At 37.0% G+C, this 13,066-nt stretch overlaps 1 protein-coding gene across 1 annotated transcript in view; it reads left to right on the top strand.

Annotated features, from left to right (window-relative positions):
- Positions 1-13,066, top strand: part of mboat2a (membrane bound O-acyltransferase domain containing 2a) — a 241,599-nt gene that overhangs the window by 37,311 nt on the left and 191,222 nt on the right. The window lies entirely within an intron of this gene.

Here is a 13,066-nt window from a genome sequence, read left to right as displayed (position 1 = left end):
TTAAAACTCTACAACCCCTTGACAGTGCGAGAGAAATGGCATCCTGTGTTGACAATATAACATGGCGGCTTATATCTTGTGCAGAGCCGCCGTTTTAGCGATCATATTCTCGCTATGAAGTTCCTGGGGGGGTTAGCAGTGGATGGTGATTGATTCGGGAGGTTCTGCACACCGCCTGTTTAGGTTGCCCTCTTGTACAGTTCATTGGTTCTCCACTTTAAAGGCTACGCTCCCTTCTTCTGTTTCACTTCTTTTTTGAAGTGTCAGCAGAAAATTGAGAGAATGTCCTGAATGTGTTTCACCACAGGACTAAAGGCTTGCTCACCAAAAAAAAAAAAAAAAAATTGAAAGCTTTATTGCCTTAATTGTTGTTATCTTGTAGCCAAAGGCCTAGACGAAACCTGCTGACTTTTTGCACATTTTCCGCAAGACATTTTTAGAAGATTTATGCAATGGATTTATGGATTTAAATACATTTTTAATGGATTTACATGTGGAAATCTGTTGAGTTTTCCATATGTGTGGGGGTTTTATATTTGATAAATATCTCCTTTCTTTCATTTGGTCACATTACCTAAGTAGAATAGGTTGCAAATTGCAACTTTAATGAAAGTGTTAAACTATTAAAGTATATACACCATTGAGTATACAAAAGGTAGTTCACAAGTACTTTCATTGTGTATGTAACATGATGCATAATAGTTTGATTGATTTTAAAATGACTCTGTTGTTAAACCCAAACCTTTGCCCTTCCTTAGCACCTAAAGTATGATTCAAACCTTTAGTAACCTATAAATGTGCTCTTTTGTGCTTTTTATCTGTGTGTGTTATGATTCATTTTCATGTTCACCTATAGTGAAGACCTAGCCATTGTAAAAATGGCTGGGGGCAACTTTCTCTAGCAAAAAAAAAAAATGAATGCATTAAACTGCAGGATGATTTCTGGCTGGAAGAGAGTCTCATTGGCTTGCATTTTTTATGAGAACAGCTGCTCCAATCTCTCCTCTGTTCACAGCCGGGCTTGCTTAATCACACAGTTTATCCCTGCAGCCCCACTGACAGGGCAAAAGCAAGGCAGGCAGAACAGCAAGGGGCCTGAGAGAAAGATGAGAGGAAGAAGGCCAAGCAGAGAGACCGATGAGGGGAAAGGAGAGAGAGAGAGACCTGATAGCAGAAATAAAAAGTTCTTGATGCAAGTTTTAAGATTTTTAACTTCCAGAAGGACCCAAAAATGTCAATGTATCATAAAAGTGCACAGAGCGTACTTCTGAAGTGAAATACCTTCGAGTGATGAATGGACCGATACCCTCCTCACACTGTTAACTACTGCAACTATCATTGATTCAGTGAGTTGAATTTGAGAACCATATCGGTTCGATTCATGAAGTAATCATTCAGACTGGATCTGTGCACTGTAGCCAATACCACATGACAGATTAGGCAAGTAAATGTTTTGTAAAAAGTAACTGGTAACACTTTACAATAAGGTCTCATTTGTTATGTATTAACTAACATGAACTAACAATGCGCAATACATTTGTTACAGTATTTATATACAGTATAAATATAGCTGTTTATGTTAGTTCACACTACAAATTCAACTTTTGATTTTAATATTGTATTAGTAAATGTTGAAATCATTAGTTCATGTTAATTAATGTAGTTAACTAATGGAACCTTATTGTAGAGTGTTACCATGTAACGTTTGTGGTATGTGGCTTTGCATTTTATAATAGGTTTGTGAACCCTTTGAAAATATCTTGATTTCTGCTTAAAATGTGCTCTGATCTTGATTTAACTCACAATTATAAACACAATCTAAACTAATAACACGAATAATTGTATGTTTATTGAATACATTCAGTGATCACTGAAAGGGCAAGGTGGTGAAAGTAAGTGAAACCCCGAATGTAGTAACTTATTAGCAGCAAAGCCTCCACCAACATTTGCTGTAGCAATGTATTATGACCAATTTTGGGCTATTACCTATGTGTAGTATATTTAAATAATTAAAATATTTGTATAATTTTTATAGGATTCTATTACTGTTTTAAAGGACTTGTTATGCTTGAATGAATGACCACTATTCCTATCCTTTTTGGGCAAATTATTCCTTTAATACTTTGTTTAGGGTTAAGGACTTATAAAAATTGTATGAGAATTGTTCTAATCTTGTAGCTGCTTATTTTTTTCACTCATCAGTCCTTCTTAATTTCTGTAGGATACACTGAATAGCAAAACAGCATCTTTCCTAATTAATCAAATAATCCGTGAAAATTGAATTAATAACCTTCTGTTATGACAAAACTATTTGATCATTGATCTTGACAGCTTGAGCCGGCACTGAGCTCTTTATTTTTAATAACTGGAGTGTACTGCCGCCCCATCTCATGGTCACAGAGGACATTCGGCCCAGGACATCGAAACTGGAAAGTGAAGCGGTGAGGATGTCTGTGTCTGACCACAGGACTGACAGACGGGCCGCAGCACGGTCGTCTCAGCACATCAGGGTGTAACAGGAGCAGCTGAAAGACGAGGAGCATCAAGCCCCCATGTGAACCCACCGGGACGCCCATCCCTTTCGGCCAATTACAGCAATGTGCTGCCAGCAGCAGACTGAATAATGCCCCTGTCTGATAACACTGTAAACTCTGACCACCCTCTGTAAGTATTCGCAGACAACCGCACATCCGGATGCTTCGTTATGAATGCCCTATGAAAGAAAGAGATCAGCCACGGTCTCTCATAAATGCCCATCATGTGCATTACGCACACACGCAAACACAGACGCATTATCTTATCTGGTTTCTGTATGCAGGGCCATGCAGACTCGGTGGAGACCCCGTGGTTGTAAAGCATTCTGGTATGACGGTTGTGTTTTATGAGCATTTCCTATAGGAGATATTACTCCAGCACAGACTTTGCAGCTCTGCTGGTATCAGGGGTGAATCATTGAATCATGCACTGTTCATCTATGAACCCATGTAGTGGCCCGAACTGAATCAAACAGGAAAGGCCCACCACAGCACGGTGGCCAGAATCATTTCTGATTGGTTTTGCTCGCAGGCAAATTTCACAGTCTCGTGAATAGCGAACTCACCTTTTCAGGAGATTTGTTGTTGTCCCATTTATTTTCTATGTAGGGAGTTCTATGCTTTAAACAAACCAACCAGCTCAGCAACAAACAAAATCTGAAGCAAATATGTATTTGAAAAGGTTTTTTTTTTTTCATTTATTGACTCAAATGTCACGTGGTGTAACCCTCAATTAAAAGTACTACAATAGTCAATTAAATTTAATTGGATTCAAAATGGATTCCTGAATTTTAGTAACACCTGTGATTCTCAACTCAACTTGTCTTTGGCAGCTTAAATATTAATACTTACTGAAATAATTTTAAATAATAACAGCTTTGATGCTTGTTTTTCATTTATAGAAAATTTGGCACAATATTTTATACTTTTTTTTATTTGTATAATTTATCTCTTTTAAATAAATAGAAAAAGAAAAAATATTTTTTTTGTATAAATTCTAATTTTAATGTGTATTTTTAATAGTGCTATCAATCGATTAATCGCAATTAATCGCATCTGACATAAAAGTTTTTGATTATATAATATATGTATATTATATATGCGTGTGTGTGTGTGTGTGTGTGTATACACATATATTTAATAGTGTATATATATATATATATATATATATATATATATATATATATATATATATATATATATGCATACATATATAAAATATATATAAATATATTAATAAATATATATTTTATAATCAAAAACTTCAGATGCTATTAATTGCGATTAATCGATTGATAGCACTATTAAAAATACACATTAAAATTAGAATTTATACAAAAATTATATTTTTTCTTTGATTACTTGCGATTTAACAGTACTAATTTTTGAATAACTTAAATTCAGCCCCCAAAAAAAGTGTCATATCATTGATCCATGTACAAACATAAGTGACTGACTTGATATATAACTGACCATTTTCAATTGATGCTGAGCTCTTTTGATGTGGTTTTTGTTTCCATGGTAACAGCAACTTCTCTGATTGGCTTATCTCTCATCAGGATTATGGGTACTGTAGTTACTGGCAGGGCAGTTTGGCTATTAAACTTGTTTTTTTTATTAGTGAATATTCTTTAAATGCATATACCTTAACAATCTCTGAGCTCATGTTTGGTCTGTATTAAAAGGTTTATATGTTAGAGTTTTCTCTGTGGAGATCCTGCTGTTCATTGAAATACATTTAGTGCATCTGTTGAGAACACACTCTTCAGGGGATTGGGTGAAAATTGGACATATCACCACTGTGAATGCGTGGACAAAATGTGTTGTCCCCTGCCTCGCGGCTGGATGGCTGCCTGGCCGCCGGTGGTGTAGAGACTCATTTAGAGAGCTCGACTGGGACGGGACACTGAAGGTCAGACTGAGAAATGCCTGCAGCAATCTCCCCTCACACATGCTCTCTATTCCCTCTACCCATCCCTTTCTCTCTCTCTTTATTTCTCAGTCTGCTGGTTATAAATCCTCTGGCTATCAGGTGCAGTGCCCCTGCTGGCACTTTCACGAGCTCACGGGTTTGTGTCTGTGGTGCTGAGTGCCGTGTCACAGTCCCTGGGCAAGCGATGCTGTGACAGACAGTGAGTGTGACTGAGCATACTGACACTCTCTCTGTATTTATTATGTTGCACCATATATATGATTATATTTTGCACAGGTCGGACTGTCCTTGAGACGTCCGGTCCACTAGACCATCAGACCTCCTTCAACTACTTTTTACCTGACTCAAACTGGCACTCATGCTGCTTGTGTCAGACAGGTCTAATGCATCTGATGCATATGTACATGGAATTAAAAAAAACAAACAGTTCAAACATATAGTATATATCAGTGGTGTGCGGTGGTGTTTTAAAATGAGGAGGAAAAGTCCTCACATTATTCATATATATGTCAAATGTAAATGTATGTCCCTGTTATGGCCCGTTCACATTTACATTTACATTTACATTTACATTTACATTTAGTCATTTAGCAGACGCTTTTATCCAAAGCAAATTACAACTGAGGACTACAGCAAGCGAGTCATCGTGAAGAGGCAAAAATAACGCAAAAATAACGTTCACACCAACAACGATAAATATAAAGATAACTAACGGTAACATGAACTAACTTTACATGAACTAACAAGAACAAACAATGAAAAGCTGTATTTTTATTAACTAACATTAACAAAGGTGAATAAATACTGTAACAAATGCATTGATCAATTGTTAGTTCATGTTAGTTCATACATGAACTAATGTTAACTAATGAACCTTATTGTAAAGTGTTACCATGATACCTATATTAATGTCCACACCAGCAGGCGATGTCGTTGTTTATTCTAAGCATGTGCTTGTCTAACACCAGAGAATGTCCAATATGGGTAGAACTGCCACTCTCAGTTAACTTCCGGCTTCTGAACTGGTTGCAGTTCCACTCTGATTCCATATGAGGGCGCTCACAGGACGAGTGCAGAATGAATGGAGGTCTATGGAGCTATACCCCTCAAAATCCACTTTTCTCAGGATATAATTTGAGTGTTGTATTCGAAAGGAGATGCAAAGAAATTACACATTGAGATTTCTCAACGTCAATCGAGTGAAAGAGACAAATTTAGCCGTTTAGCTCCATAGACTCCCATTAATTTTGCACTCAGGCGATCGCCCCCAGTGGAACTCTGGTGGAACTACAACCAAAATTCAGTACAATAGAACTTAATAGGGAGTGGCAGGCTTTCCGTAGATGGGCTCTGCTATCACTTTAAATGCTCAAGCTCGTTACAGCAGGAGGGATTCTGATTGGCTGCCAATGTTTTTATCGTCCATCAGCTGGATAAAATCGTTCTGAAAGTGATTCCAACGATATCGTTTCTCTGTGTTGTTATTGTTACAGCTGTGGTGTGAACTCTGCCATTCTTTAATATTGAGAATGATTTTAGAACTATATCTTTATAGTTTCTGTCCTTGATGTGAACTGGCCTTTACACTTAATTTTCCTGGTTAAATAAATATTACATAAAAAAGAGAGACCGAATTTAACACATTATTTTTACGCTAACAATGTAGTTCTATTTATTAAAACCAAGTATAAATTTGATCAAGTTAGTGTTTTTATGCATGTTTACATTTATTCCAAAATAATAACTAAAGGCAGTAACAATTTAAACAATATGTATTATTTGTGAACAAATGTTCAGCTTAGGCTGCTTGCTCAATAAAGCATGTTTTCAGGCCATTTCAAGTTTGATTTTGACATGACATAAATCGGTAAGTGGCTGAGTTGTTTCTTTGCTTTTTAATTAGTCTTGCCATTAACACTATCATTGTCTTCATTCAGGCCGATTCGAGAACGCACACAAAAACAAGAGGTGGGATTTACTGCACGAACCAATCATATTCAATCATAGCGCGATGGAGCCATTGCCTCCTCTCACGTGACTTTCCCCCATTCATTCTCAATTACCCCTCATCAAACTCACCACACGCTTTGGGGGGTCTGTTAAAAGTCATTGGGCTCAGGGGAGGCAAGCCAACCACTGTAACTTTACATGCGGGTGTCACTGCTGGACAGTGTTACTTTAGAAAAACAAGGGACTTTACAATTTTTAATCTCCCATTTTGTAATATTCGCATTGTTTTTTTTTGTTGTAATATCGATTATTTTCGAATCCAGTTTTTCTGAGGAGACACTGCCTCCCTTGCCTCCTCGGAGGAAACGCCCCTGATGCATTACAGTATATATTAAATATTTCTTACATGCACTATAATATATATATTTAATGTAATTAAATGTGTATATGACTTTAAAAAAATACAACATATGTATTCCCTAGCACTATCAGTCATCAGTATTACATTTTCAGGAAGAAAAAAACTCCAGTTTTGGCTCAATGGAGTCTTTAAATTAATGTACTGTTCAAGTAAAGATATGACTTCATGATATGGATATTGAATTTTACATCAGCTCAGCTTGGACTGGCAATTTTCTTACTCCAGTATGTCTGCGTGGTACAGTTAGTTGTTTAAAGAAATCCCACCTCAAGCTATGAAGGCTTTCGGGGTTTTCAGAGCATTTAACTTGTTGATTAAGCTTTATATTTAAGCCACAGTTCGCTGTGTGAACTGCGTGCATTATTCTTTGTGACAACATAATGCTTCTCTGTTTAAAACCATATTTAGGAATGATAGCGATTCAAACCGTGCACGTCGTGAAGGCTTTCAACCTCAAAGGGACATTCAATACTGTTACCTTTTGAAAAAGTGGGGACTTTTTGAACTGAGCTATAGGAAGCTGGCGTGGAGCCCGAGTTCTTGTTAGCTTGTCTTGGAGCCGCCCGCCAAGCACGCACACGGATGATTATAGAGATGAACGGCCATAAGCTCCATATTTTACGAGGAGGAGTGAGTGAACTCTAAAGTAGGGAGATGTCTGGGTCATAGTCAGAAGAATCGCACAGTAAGGAAACTAAATGGGTGTAAAGGGATTCATGAAGCTTATTCTGGATAAGGAGTGAGGATTTCACTCATCTCTTCCTCCCACCTCAGGGCTTCCTCTCAAACACCCTTCAACAGCCCACAACAATAAGGTGACAGTGGAGTAGAAAAACAACATTTCAAGGCTTGTATATACAATTGCTATGAATTAGAATTATGCTTCAAAATGTCTAAAAAGGAAAACATAATACCAATAAAGTATCATAAAAGTGTGCCATACCAACAACATCTCATGGCAGTTCGTAACTATTTTACGGTTTGCCAAATTGGTGGAAAATTCGTAAGAATTTTCGTATGATCTGCTTACACCCCAGTGACGGCTATGTTTGGTTATGGTTAGGGGCGGACCTTTCATGCTTGATTATTTCTAATAATCATACATTTTTGTTACAATTCACTTAATGCGAGCTCATACAAAATCGCCACCTCGTGACATAGTTATGTTTTCCCGTGAGATCAGGTTGTCCATACATGCTATTTTCCAACCCTCCTGAAACCAACTGAGAAAGCAGACCAGCTTTTAAGTCATTGGAAAATCTTGATGAAAAGATAAATCTTTCATTTCCTATACTTCAAATCTAAAAAAAAAAAAAAAATGCTTTATATGTTTCACAAAACTGGTCTGAAAGGTTATTGTTAACAAAAAACATCTGGTTCATCTTATTGAACAGCTCAGGAGATTATCAATAAGTAACAACCTTTTCGGTTTGTTCCTTACACAAAGTTATCGCATGGCTTCAGAAGACATGAAATATAGCGCCCAACTGATTTTATAATATATTTATGTTTTTTTGCATGCTTTTTTGATGCTCAAACGCTTCAGTTATTCATTGGAGAAGGGGGAAAACTACACACACAGAAGAAAGAAAATCATACAGGTTTGAAACGACATGAACATTTTCATTCTTGGATTAACTATTTTTTTTAAGACCGAGAACGATAGTTATGAAATATGTATACACATCCAACTTGGTCTTGGTTGTGATAATTATATATGCTCTCCAGTATTGCATCAAGCAAACTGCTGTGATTGAGCGGACTTCCTTCTTTCGGAGCGGAGCGCTACATTCATTTTCCACAGACGCTCAAATAAGTGCGAAAGAAGTCACTCTACTTTTTATGTGTGCAGCAGAGGCTGTTTAGGAAATATTTATTCCACAATTCAAGATCTTAGCTTTTTTTTCAGCCTTGCATTCATTTTGGGGGACTGGGTTTGTGAAAACCAAAGCGGTACGTCGCACACGTTCTCAATAAATACATAAACAAGGAGATGGGAGAGGGATAAACAGACACGGCGCTTCATCTCGACGGTTGACACTGATGAAGTTTAAAGCGTGCCCCACCATTAATGGCGCTAAAACAAAAATAAACCATTTTCAAGTATAAAAAGATACACAGCCGCGCGGCAACTAGGCAGCCGCGGTCTTTGATTTATTCCTGAGGGGAAGAGAAAGGACGGGAACGTCTTGAATGGCGTACAAGGAAGATTCAAGTTCTCCACAGGAAATCAATTTAAGTGAGAGGGCATCTCAGTTAAAAATAGGGTAACGCTAAGAATACAAAGAATTAATTGGCATGATTTTGGGAGAAGAGAGCACAAGGGAGAACCCAAGTTTGTTCACCATCCTGTTTTTGTGTTTACTCTACAGAGTTGATCGTGTAGTCAAGCTGTCACGCACTCTTCTTTTCCCTTACTTTTTTCTACCCTCGATCCATTTCTTGTTGTTTTCCGCCTTCGGCTGTCAGAATTCAAGCAGAGCGAATCACTCCAAGATTTTATGAATCTCCGTCAAAGGCTGCCTCATTTCACTGGAAATGATGATATATGATGTTCTTAGTATGACAAGGAAGCTTTAGATAATAAGTGTTGTGTCACACTTCACTGAGTTATGACTAGTATCCAAAATGACTGTGCTAGACACTGATGGGGGTTTTGGTGTGGGCTGCGCTTGTACAGATTTTAATGAGATCTCGCAGCGTGTTTAAATATTTAACAATTCCTGGAGTAGCTCCTCTGTCTGCTGTCAGGAACACCCATTGCAATTTCATCCTATCTGAGAAATGCTCAAAAAAAAAAAAAAAAGTGACATGCACATTGATGTTCGGCTCATTTTCTGTTTGTGCATCTCTGTATATCTTTAAGGATGCATCTACCCATAAATGTAAAGAGCATATGTATTTGCCCAGTTCTTCATATGAACAAGCTGTTCAAAAAAGTGGGTCTCTGGAATACTTGATTCTGATTGGTCAATCGCAGCATCACATGGTCAAGTGCTACAACTGATCATTGTCCCAGGCCACTGTAACTATACTTAATCAAGTCACTTTTGAGGTTTATTTTGCATTTTATACAATACAACGGTTACAGTATATATGGATATTACTTCATGTAATCCAGACATCCCAGACAGCAACATAGTGTCTGATCCCGTGTGGGATCCAGGTGTACCAGATGTGGGCCGGATCTAGGCAGACACTATGTTGTTGTCTGGGATGCTACATTCGATATATCATTGTCATTAAGTGTCCATCAGATGTGCACTTCAGAATCTTGCCGGACATATAGGTTATCGAGGTACATTTGTCTAATGATTTATGAATACTGTAAATTCGGACATTCTACTCTTTTCACATACAGTTTTCTCCTACTATACAATAAGGAAATATGCATATTCGGATGCAGCCTATCTTTATAACTGAGTCAAATGATTCACTGAACCAATGATTCATTCAAAACAATGATTCATGCAGGGGAAACTGCCCATCGGATTGATCTGTCAATCCGATGCACGTAAAAGTTGCGTTCGTTACTAGCATTTTCATATACTATCACGTTGTCCAAATAATTTTATGAAATATTATTAAGTTATGTAGCATCGTTAAGAACTACCATGATCTAACAATGGACAAGAGTATATTTATAAACGAACCAAGATATGTGAAAAAAAGAGATCCATTAATGTATATAACTTTGTTGTAAAGCATTACTAATCACAAAATCATAATTTCCACCATAACCCCCTAAAAGTCATGAACCCTGATCTAAAGTCACCTGCTTATCATCCGGTGGCATATTTGCAGTTATAGATGCATACAACACACATATAGTCTTCCTGCCACCACCTCTTCCATAGGGTCCTATAGGCCTCTGGCCCCCCCTCACCCCCCCTGCAGTTGGCAGCGTCTCTGGGCCCGGAGAAGGAGGGTGTCAGTGCCAGGTCTCTAGATCCCACTCCAGCCCACCATCCTATACCACCCCCACTTCTCCACCACACTTCACTCATTATTCATGTTCATAGGGACAGCTTTCATTTGATCTATTACTTAGGCGGGGGGGACCGCAGACTGCTGTGCGGCTCCATCCCTGCTGGATCTTTAATTATTGCAGAGAGGGTTTTCTCTGTCTTGTTCTTTGTTGTGCTAATGAAATATTGAAGTGGCCGATGTAGATTGTGTGGGGCCTGCTGGGGAGGATGGTGGATTACCTTTTGCCTCTGCACAGACCTTCTGCACTCTGACCTGATTTTTCATATTTCAAAAGCACATGTGATCAAATGTTTATTTAGGGCAGTGCATTCAGCTTTGTTTTTATGTATGATTACTGTAAAAGTCGTTGCACTCCACATTTGTAAAAGGCTTTCAAATAAAGTGTTTGGAAATAAGGTCTGTTATCCATAAATATTTTAAAGTGAAATGAAAAATGAAGGTTGTGATTGGTGTTTTAAATATTTGAAGTTGTAACGTATATCAAGTTTATTAAAATTCCCTTTCTGTTATAAATAATATGGATTTATTAACAAGTTACAATATAGTGAAGGGTATATCCATAGATACTTCACATAAAGAAAATATTAACAATTATTCATTAAAAAAAATGTTCCATTAGTGTATAAGACTTTGTGATTTTATTTCTTGTAATTGTTACTTTTTATGTCAATGTACCATATCACAAAAACATTTTTATTTATCATAATTGTAACATTATTTCTTGAATCCTGGCCTTGTTTTTGTTTTTTTATTCTGACATTATTTCTCAAATTGACGTTATATCTCACAATTAAAAAACTTTATTTATGGTAATTGTGGCTTAATTTCTCAGTTGTAACTATACTTCTTGTAAATGCAACTTTTATATCTCACAAATCTGACCATAATTTATCTTACAAGTACAGTACACTACTATTCAAAAGTTTGGGGTTAGTATATAAAAATAAGGATACTAAATGCATATATAATGAAATGCATTCTGGCTTAATAAAAAATAAATATGAATAAATAAATATATTTTTATTAAGCCAGAATGCATTTCATTAAAACTGACAGTAAAAACATCAGTGTTACAAAATAATTTATTATAGAAATTATTATTGAGCAGTATATCGGCATATTAGAATGATTTCTGAAGGATCATGAGACTAAAGACTGGAGTAATGATGCTGAAAATTCATCCCAGGAATAAATTACATTTAAAATTTCTTCAAGTAAAATTGTTATTTTTAAATTTTAATAATATTTCACAGTATTACTGTTTTAATCAAATAAATGCAACCTTGATGATCATAAGACACTTTCAAATACATTTAAAAATAAATCTTAACAACCCCAAACTTTTGAGCGGTAATGTAGGCCTACTTTTTTAGTTTTTACAAAAACATGCTTCTATATCTTATCACAGTACACGATAAGAAAGACTTATTACAGTCCGTAATGAATGGCAATACAAAAAACACTGCTCAATCTACTTAGAAGCCACCCACAGTATTGTAAGAGCACATGTTTGACCCCCTCCCTAGTTCATAAGCACTGCGCCGTAGGAGCGCCTGTCCATGGCAACTGAACATATAATCCTTAAACACTGTATATTCCCTCTGAGAGCAACTGCAAATAGATGTAAAATTGATCAACCCGACTGTCTGACCGCTGGGGACCACTGTGGTCTCCAAGCAGAAAATCTCAGGAATTTAACAGGAGCGAGTTTATTAAAATCACTGACCAGTACATTTCTCACGCCGCATATTTAAATTTGGCCTTTTACGCCTGTGAGGCATTAATATTAACCACCACCAGGCATATAAGCAGTGTGTTAAAAAATAAACATATAATTGCATCTATAGCAAGAGATTCAATAATTGGCTAAGGGGAGTGTGTAATTGCGCAGTGGTGTGGAAAGCCGTCTGACAGTGATCTACAGGACTCCATTAATTGCCATATGAATATACCGCACTGCTGAGGCATCAGTGTGAGGGAGACGGGTCACTCCGTCTTTCCTGGCCCATATCCTCACTGAGCTCATAATTACTAAAACCTTTAATTAATCTTGCTATCACTGGGTAAATGCAGTGCTCACCATATAAATGAATTATAGGATAAGTGTGGTATTGTTAGTGCATGAGGGCAGGTGGGCGCCTGCATGCATGCCGTGGCACTTAAGGCGTGTATGTGTGCTAAATGTGGATTATTGAAGATCAAATGTATAATTAAAAGATTATTTGATGCAAAAATGAA

The sequence above is a fragment of the Phoxinus phoxinus genome, assembly GCF_949152265.1.
Source record: "Phoxinus phoxinus genome assembly, chromosome: 13".
Taxonomy (NCBI): domain Eukaryota; kingdom Metazoa; phylum Chordata; class Actinopteri; order Cypriniformes; family Leuciscidae; genus Phoxinus; species Phoxinus phoxinus.
The sequence above is the reverse complement of the archived record's forward strand: the minus strand, read 5'-3'. Positions and strand labels throughout refer to the sequence as shown.